Source organism: Macaca fascicularis, chromosome 11 (genome assembly GCF_037993035.2).
Source record: "Macaca fascicularis isolate 582-1 chromosome 11, T2T-MFA8v1.1".
Lineage (NCBI taxonomy): Eukaryota > Metazoa > Chordata > Mammalia > Primates > Cercopithecidae > Macaca > Macaca fascicularis.
In genome coordinates, this window is record NC_088385.1 from 53,667,132 (window position 1) to 53,685,024 (window position 17,893).

The 17,893-nt window shown below is 39.9% G+C and overlaps 1 long non-coding RNA gene across 1 annotated transcript; it reads left to right on the forward strand.

Annotated features, from left to right (window-relative positions):
- The first annotated feature begins 15,547 nt into the window (after positions 1-15,547).
- On the forward strand, positions 15,548-16,793 carry LOC141407966 (uncharacterized). Its single transcript, XR_012419702.1, has 2 exons — positions 15,548-15,727; positions 16,563-16,793. It is a non-coding gene; the product is annotated as an uncharacterized lncRNA (long non-coding RNA).
- The last annotated feature ends 1,100 nt before the right edge of the window (positions 16,794-17,893 follow it).

Here is a 17,893-nt window from a genome sequence, read left to right on the forward strand (position 1 = left end):
GCTGTGGTGGACTCCACCCAATTTGAGCTTCCCTGCGGCTTTGTTTACCTACTTAAACCTCAGCAATGGCGGCACCCCTCCCCCAGCCTCGCTGCCGCCTTGCAGTTAGATCTCAGACTGCTGTGCTAGCAATGAAGGAGGCTCCGTGGGTGTGGGACCCTCCGGGCCAGGTGTGGGATATAATCTCCTGGTGTGCCATTTGCTAAGACCCTTGGTAAAGCGCAGTATTAGGGTGGGAGTTACCCGATTTTCCAGGTGTTGTGTCTCTCAATTTCCTTTGGCTAGGAAAAGGAATTCCCTTCCCCCTTGTGCTTCCCAGGTGAGGCGATGCCTCACCCTGCTTCAGGTCTCGCTGGTTGGACTGCACCCATGGACCAGCACCAACTGTCCGACATGCCCCAGTGAGATGAACCCGGTACCTCAGTTGAAAATGCAAAAATCACCCATCTGCGTCACTCACGCTGGGAGCTGGAGGCTGGAGCTGTTCCTATTCGGGCATCTTCTGCTTTATTCTTACAAGACAGGACTTCCTAGGGTATGACTGTTTAGTTTGTTTGATCTGAAATTATGGATTTCAATAATTTGGAGATGAGACCTTAGTATTTCCAAATGTATGCAAATATTGCTTTCATAATGCACTGGATGGGTCTGAGATAGGAATAGCACTGAGCAGTCACAGGAGGATGGAAAACCCCGCACAGCAACTAAAACAAGAACTAGGCAAAGAAACCATGGGCTAATGGAAAACTCAAAAGAAGGGACAACAAATGGCCAAAATCCTGGTCTGGTTGACATATCTATGACTCTTCCTGGCAAACCTGAAAAAGGGAGAAAGGGTGTGGTAATGAGAGTCCCCGAAATCTTCTCCTTTTCCAGAATGATTATTCCACCCCTTAATTAAAGAAACACCCATAAAATTAAAAACTCGAACTTAATTGTGTGTGATTTATTCTCACCAGCAAGCCTGCACTTTTCTTTCAACTGTGTACTTTCATTTTTAAAATCAAAGCTTTTTGCCTTTCACATCATTCTGACTCATTCCCAAATTCTTTTGAACCAGGACAGTGGTTGAGGCTGGGGTCTTAATGGCATGCGAAGACCCTCTGAGCCCTCTGGCAACAGGCAACAGGACTTCTTAGTTATGTTTACTGGCTTGATTAGAATCATATTGCCTTGCACAGTGATAAGCACCTAAACTGATAATAGCTTCAAGAAAACATGAAAGCACTGATTAACAAAAAAAAAAGATAATTAGGTGTTAAGGATCCCAAAAATACTCTGCTTTGATTTAATGTATATTGACTATAAAATATGTTTTGAGGCAAGTTTTACCTGTGTAATCAACAATATTCCTGTTTGGTGTGACATGAAAAGACAAGCATTTTAGAAGATTTTTTTGTGTGTATCTTCATGAAACTTCTTTGGAAACAACACATGGGAAGTGAAAAAGAGAAATTTCACAGGTACCCTTTGCAATCCTTACTTAGGCCACAAACAAAGAGGATCCTGATAATTTAAACGTTTGGTTAAATTGTTTCTAATTCCTGTGGTCTGGGAACAAATCCCCAACCTAGCTTCAGTTACCCTCCTCCACCCCACTCCATTGACGAAAAGAGGGAAGAGGGAAATGGGGTAGGGCGAAGAATGTGGAAGGAGAGGGAGGTGCAGAAAATTTTGTTTAATTGGGATTGTAAAAACCAGCAGATGACTCAATATCTCCCTGAGGTTTTTACTGTAGATCACAGAAAAGAATGTGGAGAAACTATTTTCATGACTTCCACTTCCTGGTAGGATTTGCCTCAGTGGTAGGCCTACCAACAGTGGCCATGGGTCCTGGACACAGGATACATGTGCTGTCTGGCACACTGGTCTGCAGTCATTTCCTATCTTTTTTAGGATCTGATGCTATTTTAAGTGTGCCTCTTGACTGTGGGTATCACAGACACGTTTCTCTGCTGTTTCTCTGCTGTCCTAGCGCAGAAATGGTCTACTTTTTGACCACACATGTTGCAGGCAGTCCATGGGGGTGAGCAGGGATGGTCCTCAAACCCTGGAAATAAGGAAAGTGAGATTGCTCTTTGAGAATTAAGCTAAGAAACAAGTCCAGCATAATTTGGAGTAAAGACAGATATTTAAAGTCACATTAAGATTGCAAGCAAACTTGAATTGTGTGTGTCCAAGCCATGCAACAAGAAATGGATTTACCCAGGCTCCCTGGCCAGCATATTCCTATTATAGTCATGGATACATCAGACTGTCAGAGTTGACATTTGCTGCATGTTATCTTCATATAACCAACTCTCCTGGTTCCCCAAAGTAAATGTCTCACATAGTTTGCACTGGTCAGACTGGTCTAAATGTGAGATCTCCTTGACAGTCACATTTCCCTTTAAAATCTAATACATTGGCATTCTGTGTTTCTACCTCATGGTAAGTTTTGTTAAATAAAGGTCTCATCTCTAAGTCCAAAGAAAGTTGGGTTACAAAGAGTTTCAGAGCTACTATCATCCACATCATGCTGGTGTCTCCCAAAATTTATATATTGGAACCAAACCTCCAATGGGATAGTATTGAGAGATGGGGCTTTGGGGAGATTATTAGATTATGAGGACAGAGCCCTCATGTGTGTGATTGGTGCATTTAAGAAAAGAGGCCCCAGAAAGCTAGCTAGCCCCTTCTACCATGGGGGGATGCAGCAAGAAGGCATCATCTGTGAATGAGAAAGTGGGCCCTCACCAGACACTGAATCTGCTGGCACCTTGATCTTGGACTTTCCAGCCTCCAGAACTATGAGAAATAAATGTTATTTATAAGCTACTCGGCTAATGATAATTTGTTATAGTAGCCCAAATGAACTAAGATGAGAGCTTACAAGGCTAAGATCATCCCCTTGGAAAGCAGTGGATTGGCTCACTGAGAAAAACATCTCTTCGTGAGGACCTCTCTGGATGGCCAGCCAGCCCTCTCCAGGCCCTACCCTATCTGTCACCCCACAACACACCTGCTTCACTGCCTCTCAACTAGCCTCAGGAGAGGATGACATTGCTACCATTTGTTTTTTCTGAAGAAATTCTTCAAACACTTCATTTGGCAGTTATTTCTATTCCAGTAAGACATTGTGAGGCCCAGCTTCACAGATGGATGATGGCCCCATCCTACAATGGAAGACAGGATGTGCTTGTATCTTAATTGGAGAGGAAAAAGTAATCTGTCAACCCATTGGAAAATCCATCACTGTGGGGATTTACAGGTATAAATGACCATAACACTTCTTCCTGGCAGCTTTGTGCACATGGATAATAAGTAAACCCTTGTTCCTTTACAGAATGGTTTATTTCAAAGAATTCATGAACCTCAAGATTTTCTATTTAACCCCGAGGCTTTCTTGGCTTATCCAATTCCATAGCTGTCACACCATGTTCATCTTTAGAGCCAAGAAATTCAACTACGCAGTGCCCTTGTTCTCAAGAAAGAATTGTGACGGGAACCTTTGTGAATTGTCTTTATTTCATTAGAATTTGTCACCCCAATTTAACTTTTTGCTTGTGACCAGAAAATGTTTTGAATTGTTAAATGCTCAAGTTAATGTCAAATTTTCAAATGTGAAGTCAACATAAGGTTCATACCACTTGGTAACTTATGTTAATATTGTCTTAGTAAGACAAATAACTTAAAATAGTAGTATGCTTATTTGAAATAAAAGTACATTTTTAAAATGAAGAGGCCTAGGGGTGCATGTCATCTGAAGCACAGCACCTATGTGGATCACACTCAATGATTTCAAAATTCGGAGATGCTCCTGATCTATCAATCATTAACTGTTGACCTTTGAGCAGCTGAGAAGACTGTGTTATATAACAGATGCCCCTGACTACTAAAATGATTAATTTGGGGGTGGTAGATGAGGACATCTTTAAAAATATTAAATCTATTAAATTCAGATAAAATTACTTTGTAACATTTCAAGGTCTAGTATCTCATACACCAACTAAATATAAGCAAATTCATTTAATAAACAGAGAAAAGACATGCACTGTTACTAAACCAATGAAACACAAGCAGCTCTTTTGCTCATTTCCTGTGTGTCCAGAACTGTGGGAGACACGGGATCTTCAAGCATTTTACAGAAAAAGGGCTTATGGAACAGAAGGACAACCAGGGCCGGTGTACTGCTGGCAGTAAAGACAGTGGTAACCTGCCCACCATGGCAATTTATATTTCTGTGTGTTTCATTCCTTTACACGTGAGGAATGTCCTGAAGAGCAGGACTTATATTCTTTTATGTTTTAAACACCTTCACCTCTGCCCCACCTCAACTCTTCATTAGCTCTCAGCACCGTGATTGGCATGAATAAATAGAGGAATAAAAGAGAAAAGGGATGACTGAGAGACTGAAAACTATGACACTTCCACTTCTTCCTATAGAACAAATACTAGAAATAAGTCCTCAGGGATAAAAGTCTTTTCTTACTTTTTTCCTCCAAAGAGTGGCTGACTAATCAGTGATTTTCAAGTTCTTGGAAGTCACAATTCAATGACTTCTGCATTGCTCAGCTTAGGTTCCTTTTCTCCCCTGTTCCCCCTCCCTTCTCATCTCCTTGTGCCTAAGGAGTCACCGGGTTAATTCCTTTGATGGAATGGGCTGATCCATTCAAACAACTGGTTGACATTGCTTATAAAAATAGCCAAACTGGGCATGTTGGCAAAGGCTAGATTTCAAGGAAGATGAGTAGTGGTCTGAGTCAGCAGCTTGTGAAATTCAAGCAGGCAGTCAGAGTGACAAAAAGGAAAAAGAATTCATGGTGACCAAAATGTCCTCAGATAACATATCACCACACTGAGGAAAGAAGACAGAAATAAATAAGTAGGTGGGAACATGTGCTAGTCGATTTTTAAAGAAAACAACTTCATCTGACATTACATTTGAAAAGATTATGTTGGCCTGCACATGCTTAAACATAAAAATAACAATTAATGTAATGACTCTTAAATATGAGAAGTAGCAGGGCGATAGAGCAGTATACATTGTCCTAAAAAAATTACTATTCCCAGAATCTGATCTTGTATTAATAAACCTCACAGGTCTTTGGGAAAGTCTGTAGTTGGATCAATGCATGGATTCAATTCTAAAGCTAGAAAGAAAGATTTTATTTTCTCTTGAGTTTCTGTCTAGCCAGCAGGTTTTAATTATTGTGTAATAATGGTGCATTTTCCTTCATCTATTGAATAACCATTTTGTTTAAAGGCCAGAATATTGTAACTCCAAGAAATAAAAAGAGATCGATTTTGTTGAATACTATTTATTTATTTATTTATTGCACATTTTGCACATTTTCTTGAGTATGTGTAAGTGATCAAGTAATCCTACATACTGGTGGCTGCCTTGTGAATATCTCTGTCAAAAAGTGTGGGAGGCAAAAGGACAAAAATTAAAACAAGACTTGAAAAAGTGGCCAGTGTATAAGTGGTGTATTCATTACCAAGAGTGGCCAAAATATGTTTGCCTATTTATACCAAAGGCTCTTCAGATTTACCGATTAGCTTCAATAATTAATTGATTCAGGGGTGATGTTAATGCTTTTTAAAAAGCACTTTTTAATATTTGTAGTCATTAAATACTTGTAGTCAATACCTGTAGAGTATGTCTGCAAGGAGACTTATTTCATCTAGGCAGGAAGAAGTAGGAGTGCGGAGAACTTGCCTCAATTTCTTTACTATCAGGAATGGATAACCAGTTTACCAAGAACGTCACTGTCTCAAGGCACCCCTTCTCCTAAGCAGCGCATGTCTCATAGAATATTTCAAGGTTCACAGCGCAGTTGTCATCTACCTTAGCAGCAATCTGTGAGGTTTCATGGAGGAGGAAAGGAAAGCACCCAGATCTCAAGTGCCTCTCCCAGGAGATCATGGAGTCAGCCAGAGGTTGACACTGCATTTAAGTCCAAGTCTCCTTCAGACCCCAAGCCCTCTCCACTGTACCTCTTGGCTGATCCCAAGCAGATAGCTCTCATTTCTCAACAAACAGAAATAAGGCAATGCGCAATCTTGGAATACAAATGAAGTATTTCTCCTAAGGCTTACAGCCATCTATTATAGGCAACTTATTGAGTAAACCTTTTAAGATCAAAAAAAGATTCTTAAAATTGCTAGTCATTATTCACAAACATACAACAAAGCCTTTCAGTTTTATAAATTTACATGGAGAAATAAAATTCATCCCAGATTAACTTTAAAATTATTCATATATATATGTATATATGAAAACATCCTCAAGGCTGGTTTTTGAAAAAGAAGGACACAAATATATGTCAAATAAAATAAAATTTGAAAAGACAAGAGTAAGGAAAAAGGTCGTTAGATCCTTTGAAATTAACTGGAGAAATGATGGCAGGTATATGGGGAACCAGAAGGACACAATGATATCGAATTTCTCTTTATGGATCACAGGCTCTTACTAGTGTAGTCTTATAAATAATTGAAAATATTTTTGTTTTCTTCAAAGAAGAAGAAAGCAAAGTAGTATCAGGTTCTTACCTAGAGGGGACACACACACATATACACGCACACACACAACACACTCCTACTCATAGATCCAATTGAGAATTTGGGAAACAGAGCACCCCATTAGGTAATTGCCTTTAAAAGTCAATTCAGGGCCGGGCGCTGTGGCTCACGCCTGTAATCCCAGCACTTTGGGAGGCCGAGGCAAGCAGATCACGAGGTGAGGAGATCGAGACCGTCCTGGCTAACACAGCGAAACCCCTTCTCTACTAAAAATAATAATAATTTTTTAAAAATTAGCTGGGTGTGGTGGCAGGAGTCTGTAGTCCCAGCTACTTGGGAGGCTGAGGCAGGAGAATGGCATGAACCGGGAGGCAGAGCTTGCAGTGAGCCAAGATTACGCCACTGCACTCCAGCCTGGGCAACAGAGCAAGACTCCATCTCAAAAAAAAAAAAAAAGTCAATTGAATGGGTGTACCTTAAAGCCTTTTCCCTCCAAAGATCTCTGTGATAGTGTTTGAAATCCCTCTAAAGAGTCCTCTAAAGAGCCCTGTGACAGCACTTTAAAAACCCTACTACCTACAAAGTAGATGTTTGTTTCATATTTCTTGGATAAATGATTGATACAGGATTGATTCAAGACAGGAGATACAAGATCCTGGAAGGCCAGATAGATGACTATCACAACAGTCCAGCAAGAGGTAATGATGACTTATTTGGGGCAGTGGAAAGAAAAGGGCAGAACCAGGACCACTGCACAGGTAGAACTGACCTCCTTATTGAATAGTCAGCAGCTTCTCACAACCTAGAGAACTATTGAAGGCTCTCCATTCACTTCCTTTATCTACTTCTGGGCCCACACTCATTTTCCATGCAAACATTAGTTCCCTCCTAATCATCCAGGAAGTAAAACCTGAAATATCTAAATAATTAAAATCAATTATACTCTGATAACATTGGAGGCAGCTGCTATACTCTTCATAATATATTTTACAGATTAAATATTCTTTTCATATAGTCAGGTTTGTATAGATGAGTTAATATTTTAAAAGACATTTGTCTTCAGGAAACAAAAAGAAAAGAAATATCAGACTATCACCTACATGAATTCTGAAGGTACATGAATTTGCCCATTACATTTGCTACTTTGAGACATTAGAAGACTTCTCAAGAAGTCCAAGCCTTTCTGTTGAGACTGGTTCTTAGATGGAAAAATCTGATCTCTCAAAAAGATGAAGTTCTCCTAAAAATAGTGTGTCAGTTCTCTGTGAACTTGGGAAAAGTTGTGAAAAAATCCCTTTGCTCCCTCTGTAGACCTCCCATATACAAAATTTATGAGTGTCGGCTGGGATTTGTCCCCAGAGATTGCATGGGCTTCATTCTTGATAGTATTGGTAGAGGAGGTAGAGGAGGTAGAGGATAAAAGAAAATAAGAGATCACCTGCAATCTTAGTGCAGACTCTAAGGAGTTCAGAGAAAGTGGAAGAAATTGCAACAAGTGTTAGCTCAATTCAGTAACCAAATTCAATTCAATTCAATTCAATTCAATTCAGCCTGATTTTTTGTTGATGAGTCTTACAATAATTCTTACATTAAATTGTTGTCATAAAATTTATGAAACTTCTGCTCTGTGCATTTGACTTGTTTTATTCAGCATTTCTTCTTTTCATGCAGTCCTAAGCGGTAAGGTGACTTTCTTCCATTCTCATGAGAATTAGCACAAATAACTCTCATCCTTGTTCCCTGTTATCTCTTATGCATGCTTACTAGCAGCTGGTAAGAGCTGCTAAGAAAAAAAAATGCCATTCTAGAGATATAATTTGGAATCAAGCAGAAGTATCTGCCAGAGAACTAATCACATGTTTGGAGTCAAGTATTGAAGTGTGAAGAAAGCGAAAGACAGTCAAGGCTACACATGAATGTTTTTAAAGTAAGGCTCGTGTGCAGCAGCTGAAGAAGCATGTCCGTGTTCCTTGCACTCATGTGATGTGATACTTATGTGACTCATTTCAAAGTCAAAACTGACATTGTCAATACTCTGCTTTTTTTTTTTAAAGGCTCTCACTCTGTCACCCATGCTGAAGTGCAGTGGCATGATCATAGCTCACTGTGGCCTTGAACTCCTGGGCTCAAGCGATCCTCCTACCTGAGCCTCCCGAGTAGGTAGGATTAGAGGTGCACACCACCATCCCTGGCTAATTTTTTTTTGTTTGTTTGTAGAAACGGGGATCTCACTTGGTTGCCCAGGCTGGTCTCAAGCTTCTTGCTTCAAGCGATCCTCCCACCTCAGCATGTGGAAAGGAAATATCTGAAATATGCTGGAGTGTAGTACCTGCATAGGTCATACTGGGTCAAAGATTACAAACAATTCCTCTTAAGGGCACTAAGAGGAATTGGTGCCTTTGAGGTCAACGTGCATTCCAAGTTCTAGAAATAGAGTTTCAACAAGTTCTGCCAGATGCCTTATCCTGGCAGCTTTCCTCTTATTATTCCCCTTGACTGCCAAAGAGCAATTCCCCCATTGCCATGCACAGGTCCGTGGCTGGTGCAATCAACGAATCAATCAAATAGGCAACAATTGACTTTAAGAACTGGCTCCATAGTGAAGGCTTCTCTGGGGATTGCATTCAGCCAGACCTCCCAAGGGCACATTGAGAAGGATTTGTACTAGGATACATTATTGTTCTCAGCTCCCAGTCATTTCTTTGTGAAAATTACATGGATTATTTTTGACAAGGGAATGTGAATTTGAAGTATTCTGTGGGAAATTTCATCTCTGCACTCCTCAAGGCTGAAATGATTAAGATCCATATGTAACAAACTTTTTCCACAATGTGAAGCAATGGAGTCAAGGATGGTGACATCTAGCGCTGTGCCACCACTTCCCCACTTGAATCCACGGTGGCTGCTATTTATCTATCATGAAGTTACCACCAAGCCCAGCGACCACACTTTCTCAGTCCAACATTCCAGGAATTCTCTTGGCATTAGGATGTGACATGAAACTTCTTTGCCCTGATTAGGGAGCTCTGGTTCAGAGCTGCCCCAGAAGAATTATCCGAAGAAAGTTGTTTTTAGGGCAGGATTCCTCAGCTGACCCCTGGCTTGCCCTGGAGAGCAAACCAAGCCTTGAAGTGGTTCAGAAACTAACCAGCCTTCAGGAAATGTCAGGACAAGCAATGATGACTGTCCTGGTCCCTATCCTAGTTTGTATTAATCATGAACCTGGATTTATTTCCAGAAAAGAAAAATGACAACCTTACCTCTATTCAGATTTCCCTGTCACATTTTAGACTGTTCTATAATATTATAAGTCTGTAATTTTTGTTTTAGTGGAAAAGATAACTTTGTGATGAGTACTATTCTTCAGTAATTCAGTGAAAATTACTTTAGGAAGTTTCCTGTTCTCTAAAACTAATCAGATTCATGGAAGCAGAAGTGATAGAAGAAGAAATCACGTGTATAAAGTAGTTCAGTAGAGGTAACAGCATTCATTCAACACATACTTCTTAAGCGCCAGGCATTGTTCTAGCTGCAGGTCAACAGAGAAGAATAACACATGAGTCCTGCTTTTTCTGAGGGTGACATAACCACTAGCTACACCTGTGTAACCTCTGTGCAGTATGGATGATAGCACAACATTATACAAACCAGATGATAATGAGGCCACAATGAAGGAAGTGCTTGACTCCAGGAGTTCAGAGGAGTTCCTTAGTGGAGACAAAGCTGTTTAACATACATTATTGTCTTGTGTTACCCATTCTCAAACAACTCAGATACCCAACCTGTGCATAAAAAAACTGAAGGCTTTTAAAGTTTGGGTTCTAGAAAAGCTAATAGCCGAAGAGTATAGAGGAAAGTTACGTGGAGTGTACTTCCTCATGGCACTCGTTGTGATTCTGGTTTAATGTCACACTGAACCCTCTTGAAAACCTCCAGACTGAGTTTGTTTTTCAGTTTTGGTTTGTTCTTTTAGCATTGGCTGTATTCTCCCTCAAGTATCATGTACTCAGATCATGATATGGCCTGGTCCAAATGTGAGGGTGCCACTGTTTTTTTTAAATGATTGAAGCATTACTAGGAGCCTCTGGAGAATAAGTTAGAGAGCTGTCTTTGTTGGCCTTTACACTTGGAGTGGTTTGGCTTCTCATGATTGCAAGCTAACGAAACTATTCAGGATAAGCTTTGGCAGCCAAATCTGGAATGCTTCAGGATCCATTGAGATGATTTTCGCAGAGCTCCCACTAGTGCAGCCAGAGGGAGGATCCTGATTTAGTAGTTTCTACCTCAAGTAAGGACACGAGACCCCGTTCAAGTATCCAATGTGGCAACGCAGTCAGTTTATGTGTGAAGTGAGTGCTGGCAGGTGCTCAGGCATGAAGCCCAGCTACTGAGGGAGGGATTCCACTGCTATGCAGCCTAGGCTGCCCCCACAGCCAAGGACAGCCAGCAGGTTAAAATTTTGAGGCTTTTTACAATGACAGATTTTTGAATCACTTCTTTTTTTCTCTCTTAAAACAAAGAATCAAGTTGAGGGGCTTTTTGCTCATTGCCACAGCCTTGAGAAACTCCTGTTGCCTGATTATTATTTTTATTTTGGGGCTTCTCTTTGCTCAGAATTATCTAGCCCTGCAGGTAGATTTGATGATCTTTACTCCAGGGTTGAAAGGAGACTAGTATTTGTGCCTTATCATTTGTTAAAGCCCACCTAATATGGGAGCCACTCAGTAGCCACTCAATATCCTGGAAAAAAAAAGCCTTGTAATTAGAGTCTGAAGACCTGGATCTAAGCCCTAAGCTCTACCAAGTATTAGCTGTGTGCCTTAAGGTAAGTGATCAAACCTCTCTGAAACTCAGTTTCCTCATATGTCGAAATGGTCCTTGGCTATATGAACAGATAGATTGCCCCAAACCAGCAGCAGTTTTAAGAGAGATATTTTTGCTATCTGGCTAATAATAAATGGAACATGAGGAGCTGCTTTAAGCCCTCATTTTCATTTTTGGAAGAGAAGTGGTCCAAACTTTAATTGCTTTTCCAACAGGTATAATACAACAGCTTATCTCTCTTAATTATTTAAGAAAATATTTTGCAACTAACTTTCCTGGAGGGGTTGGTAAAAATCATGTGATATGACATGATAAATCTCATAGGAGCCTCCTTGATTTATTTGGTCACTGTGCCAGACATTAACTAGATGCTGAGGACACTGGCACTGTCTTCAAAGACTTTATATCCTTGAGAGGGAGAGAGGCAACTACATATAAAACTGCAATTAAGTATAATAAAACTGTGATAGACTCTTCCATAGGGTGCCTAGAGGCAAACAGGTAATACATACCTCCTGTTGAATGTTCACGATCCCACCTCAGAAGTAGCCTTGCAAAAAATTGAACTTGAATTTCACAAGCCAGGAGTAGTGGCTCGTGCCTATAATCCCAGCTACTCAGGAGGCTGGTCTCTTGAGGCCAGAAGTTCAAGACCACCTTGGGCAACAGAGCAAGACTTCCTCTCCCTGTCCACTCTCCAAAATAACTTAAAAAGTCAGCTAGGCATTAATCCACTCCAGCCTGGAGTGAAATACTGCCTCTAAAGAAAAAAAAAAGTAAGAACAAGTAACTGGGGCCCCAGAAATTTGGATGAAGAGGAAAACAGCTATGAGATTTAAATATAAAAATAAGCCACAATCACACAGCTATGTAGTGAAGAAGGAGTATTTTAATAATCTTTGGATAACTGTTGAGTATCCTTCTTTGACACTACAACAAAATTTAAGTGACTTTCTTAAAGATTAGTTCTAATGTGGGATATGAAACCATACGAATGAATATTTTGCACACTTTAAAATGTGTTGGCTATCTTTAGTTTCTAAAATTTGTGTACTCTTATGGATACTTTTTAAAATTTGTATACATTTATGGGTACAAGTATAATTTTGTTATATATTGCATAGTGATGAAGTCAAGGCATCTAGTGTACCCATCACTGAAGTAATGTACATGGTACCCATTAAGTAATTTCTCATCATCCACCTCCCTCGCACGCCCTTCACCCTTCAGACCCTCCACTGTCTGACATTCCACTCTCTACTTCCAAGTGTACACATTATTTATCTTGTAAGTCAGAATATGTGGTACTTGTCTTTCGGTGTCTGAGTTGCTTCACTTAAGTAAATGGCCTCTGGTTCCATCCACATTGCTGCAAAAGACATGATTTCATTCGTTTTATGGCTGCATCGCATATGATTGTGTTTATATACCACATTTTCTTTATCCAATAGTCTATTGGTGGACACTTAAGTTGATTCTATATCTTTGCTATTGTGAATAGTACCGCAATAAATATACAAGTGCAGGTGCCTTTTAAATATATGATTTATTTTCCTATAGGTAGGTACCCAGTAGTAGTATTGCTGGATAGTGTAGTTGTTCTATTTTTAGTTCCTTGAGAAATCTTCATACCATTTTCCATTGAAGTTGTACTAACTTACATTTCATCCACAGTGTATAAATGTTCCCTTTTATCTGCATCCTTGCATTGGGCTATCTTTAAAATAAAAACATGAAAGTACTAAAAAAATACAAATAAATACTTTGATAAATTTAGGGAAGAACATTCCAAACACGACAATTAAAATGGAATGCTTTTAAATATGAGGAAACACTTTAAACAAGAGATAAATAAAATATCAGAAAAAAATTGCAACATATATGGCAAAACAGTTGACATTCTCTGTACATAATAAACCATTACAAATTAATGCAGAAGAAAATATGCATTCAAATAGAAACACAGATAAAGGATATGACTGGGCAACTGACCAAAGGAGGAATTAAAATGGCAAATAAACATTGAGAATTTTTCAAATTGAATAATATTCTATAAATACAAGTTGAAACTATGAGCTGCCACTTTTTACTCAGAATAAACAACAGATGAAAAGGAATGACAATAGGGTGATGGTGTGGATGTGGAAAAGTAAGAACTGTCGTATACTTTTTTGGGGACTATATTAGTTTCCTGTTGCCACTGTGACAATTTACCGACAACTTTATGACTTAAAGCAACACAAATGTATTCTCTTACAGTTCCGAAGTCAGAAGTCTAAAATGGATGGCTCAGGCTGTGTTTCTTCTGGAGGCTCCAGAGGGGAACCCATTTCCTCACCTTTTCCAGCATTTAGAGTCTGCCCTGATTCTTGGCTCCCGACCCCTCTTTATCACTCCAACCTGTTTCCCTCTGACTCTGACCCTCCTGCCTCCCTTTTATAAGAACCCTTGTGACTACACTGGGCCCACCCAGATAGTATGGGATCATCTCCCCATCTCAAAATCCGTAACATAATCATATCTTCGAAGTTCCTTTTATAATGTAAAGTGACATATTCACAGGTTCTGGGGATTTGGATGTGGACATCTTTGGAGAAGGGGGTTTATTATTCAGCCTGTCATGGGAGTAAATTGGTATAAATTTTCTGGAGGAAAATTTGACAATATGTATCAACATCCTTATAAGGTGCATATCTTTGATCCGTGTATTCAACTTCAAGGAATTTATTCTATCAGGAAAACAACTGCACAAAGAACAGGACTTGTGTGCACATTGTTTTAATAGAGAAAACTTGGAAGTGTTCTAAAAAAAAGAAAAATAAATTTTTTGAGCTAAGGTCTTGCTCTGTCACCCATGCTGGAGTGCAGTTACATGATCATGGCTCACTGTAGCCTTGACCTCCTGAGTTCAAGCAATTCTCCTTGCCTCAGCCTCCCGAGTAGCTGAAACTGCAGGTGAGCACCATCATGTCCAGCTAATTTTTTAATTTTTTGTAGAGACGGGTCTCACTGTGTTACCTAGGCTGGTCTCGAACTCCTGGACTCAAGTAATCTGCCTACCTTGGCCTCCCAAAGTGCTGGGATTACAAGTGTGAGCCACTGTACCCAGCCCAAAGCAAAATTTTGGTTAAATATATTATATCTCATTAAAATAATAGAATACCATATAGTCATTACTAATGATTTTCCACATTTGTTGATATGGAAACTCTCCAGTGTTAAATGAAAGTTCCAGGTAGCAAAAGAGTTTATGTAGTATGATTCCATTCTGACAAATATCAGAATTTAAATCTAAATATAGATTAATTTAAATCTAATTGATTAATTTAAATCTAAATATCAGAATTCAAATCTAAATGTAGATTATGTATAGATTTGCGCCTCTATGTTTGCGTAATAAATAAGCAAGGATATGCCCAAAACTTCCAGTGCAAAATATTGTTGAGTGGAAGGATTTGTGATTTTTCCTTTTTCTTGTGGAAATTGTAAGTGAGAACTGACTAGGAACATGTGAGAAGATGAAGGTTTAGCCAAGTTCAGAGGCCATGAATCTGCAGTGAAGAGCAAGGGAAAGCAAGACCCTGGAGGATACTGGCACGTGGCCGGATCACAGAATCCAGGTTAGAAAGGGGGAAAAGAAAAGTCAAGACAGGTCTGACAAATCAGGAGAAAATGAATGGAATAATGAAATGGAAGAATCTTTCTAAAGAACATAATCTCAAATTCCCTACTGCTCACTTTTTGTAAAAATTAAGAAATATTCACAAAAAAAAAAAAAAAAAAAGTCAGGAGAGTATGAAGCCACCCGTTTTACTTCTAGAAGTTTTTCCTGTATAAAATCAAACAAGGAGAGAGGATTGTGTACTAAATGTAGCAGTTTGGCCTTTAGAATCGTGTTCCTTACAGGGCATCAGTGTGAGGGCTTCACCGTTCTGCACATCCACCTGAGTTTTAAAACATGGTTTCTACTAAGCACCTGGTATCTTGTATACAGGGGATGAATGTGATCTTGTTTCCTTCTTGAGCTGCTAGAAACCTTAGAGCAAAAAATGAGGCCACTTTTGTAACTGTGCCTGACTCAGCAGCGTAACTTTTCTGTTGTCTTCCATGTGCTATCCTGTTTTTATTTTTCCTTTCCCTGATTGCTCTCTATGCATACATTTTTGAGAAGTTGTTTTTCTTTATTTTTCAAACTAATTCATTCAATACTCTCCTCCAGGTAGAGTTTGTAGTTGTTTCTAGTTGAGGAAATTGGATTAGAATGAAGCCTTGTGGAATCCAAGAAGAACTCATTATTCTTTAGCTGCTTTCATCTCTAACTGTGTTAGGCATCCTCCTGAGATGGTCCCCAAGATGGCAGCCCCTGGAATCATCTGTACAATTTCCTCTCTTTTCACAGGTAAGGAATTTATAAATATAATGAAATTTTTTTCCTGTAATTACGTTACATTGAATAACAAAGGGGAAGGGATTACACAGATGTAATGAAGGTCCCCAGTCACTTGGCTCTGAGTTAATCAAAAGGGAGATTGTCCGGATCGGGCCTGATCTAATCAGGTGAGCTCTTGATAAGAGGGCGCTGGCCTTCCCGGAGAGATTCAAAGCAGCACAGATGCTCTCCTGTTGGATCTGTAGAAACATAATGCTATGCTGTGGAAAGGGCCACTTAGGGCTGCAGTCCTCCCGCTAAAAGAACTGAATTCTGCTGTTGGGGCTCAGAAAACAATACCCCAGAACGAAATCTCAAATGTAGCCTGGAAAGAAAAAGTTCTTCTCTGACCTCCTGCCCTCCTGTCTCTCAGTCCCATTCTCCCCTGAGGCTATCCATAGAAACCAGAACTCCTTTTCCCCAAAGGCAGCCATAAAACCCAAAAATGTTCCTCTAACTTTCCCTCTGTCCTGTCTATGTAAAAACTGGCCATAAAGAAATTATCTGACTTACCTTGTTTGACTGTGGATGAGAAGACCTCCATTCTAGAGAGGGTTCTGTCCCATACCCAGAAGGAAGGAATACTGCACAGAGAAGCCAAGAAGAACCTAGAAAGACAGGCCTTGCTGAGTTTCCCACTGTTTATCAGCATTTGATTGTACCCTTTTTGACCAACCCTATTTTGACACAGCTGTCCATAATTTGCTGAACCTAGGCATAAAAATGGAAAATTGCCCCCATTCTGAAGGCTCCCGTGTTTACTTACATTTTAAATAAATTTGTATGCCTTTTCTTCTGTAAATAGGCTTTTATGAGTTTTCAACAAATCTTCAAGGGGCCAAGGGGAACATTACCCTTGGTCACTATACTGCCAACAACCTATGAGCCTGGAAGAGGACCCCAAGTCTCAGATGAAACCAGGACCTCAGCCAACACCTCAATTTCAGCCTCGTGAGATCCTAAGCAGAGGGTACACGTGGATGCCTAACTGACAAAAACTGTGAGATAATAAATATGTATTTTGGAAACTGCTAAACCGGTGTTGATTTGTTATGTAGCAATTGAAAACTAATATACAAACACTGCTGTATTTATTTGTTTTCTTCATTAATTACACATAACATATCCTCACTTCTGTATCCATCAGTAAGGCAAGGTTCTGTGATAAAGACTTACCTGCATTGTATGTCTGTATGGTTCCTTTCCCTATCCCAAATCTTAGGTGTGTATTTTGATTGATGATGATTGTCCTTGATCTAAGAGCTGCTGTGATATCCTGCTACCCCATTCTTCAACCCCATCAGACACTGGGATCATTGTAGAATGACTCATAACATTCCCTGTGACCCCAACACATGTTATTCTGAGGTTTCTCAGTCTACAATACAGTAGTCCCTAAATAACAGGACAACTTTTACTATTGTAGAAAAAGTGCATGCAGAGGCAAGATGGTGGCTGATCTGCTGCAGCAGGGGAGGCCCTGTATTCTGCTACTGCCCCATACTGACCAGATGCCCATTTAGACAAGGTTTCTCCCTGCTTCCACTCACAGACACAGCAGTCTCTCAGACTCAACGTGGCCTCCAATTCCTTAGCATCCACTCCTTGTAGAAGCAGTGCCTTCCCCTTTGCAGGCCAGTGACGTTTTTTAGATTCTCAAACACAAAGTGTCTGATCATTCACCTTTTCCTGGGCTTGATTGACTATAGGAATACAATAGTGGTGGTGGAGAGGGGTAAGGAATTGGTGTCACCTTTCACACCTCAAAGGTATTCACCAACACTAGGTGGCAAGCTCTCTTTCTCTTTCACACACACACACACCCCTCCCACAACACACACACACACACACACACACACACACACACACACATTCTCTGGAAGCTCATCTCATCACAAATTTACAGCCCTGTAATCACCCTTGAATGACCCTCTTCAGGAGGTATTTGGGAAAGCAAGGAGAGAAGACAGGTTGCTCATTCTGTCACATGCATTATTGGATTTGAGCAATTATTTTAATCCCCACAGTAGAAACTTGCCTATATTTCCATATTGGTACAAACTCTTCAGTCTACTTAAGTGAATATCCAAGGAACTATTTAATTTCCAATTTAATAGCATTATGGGAAAAAAAGAC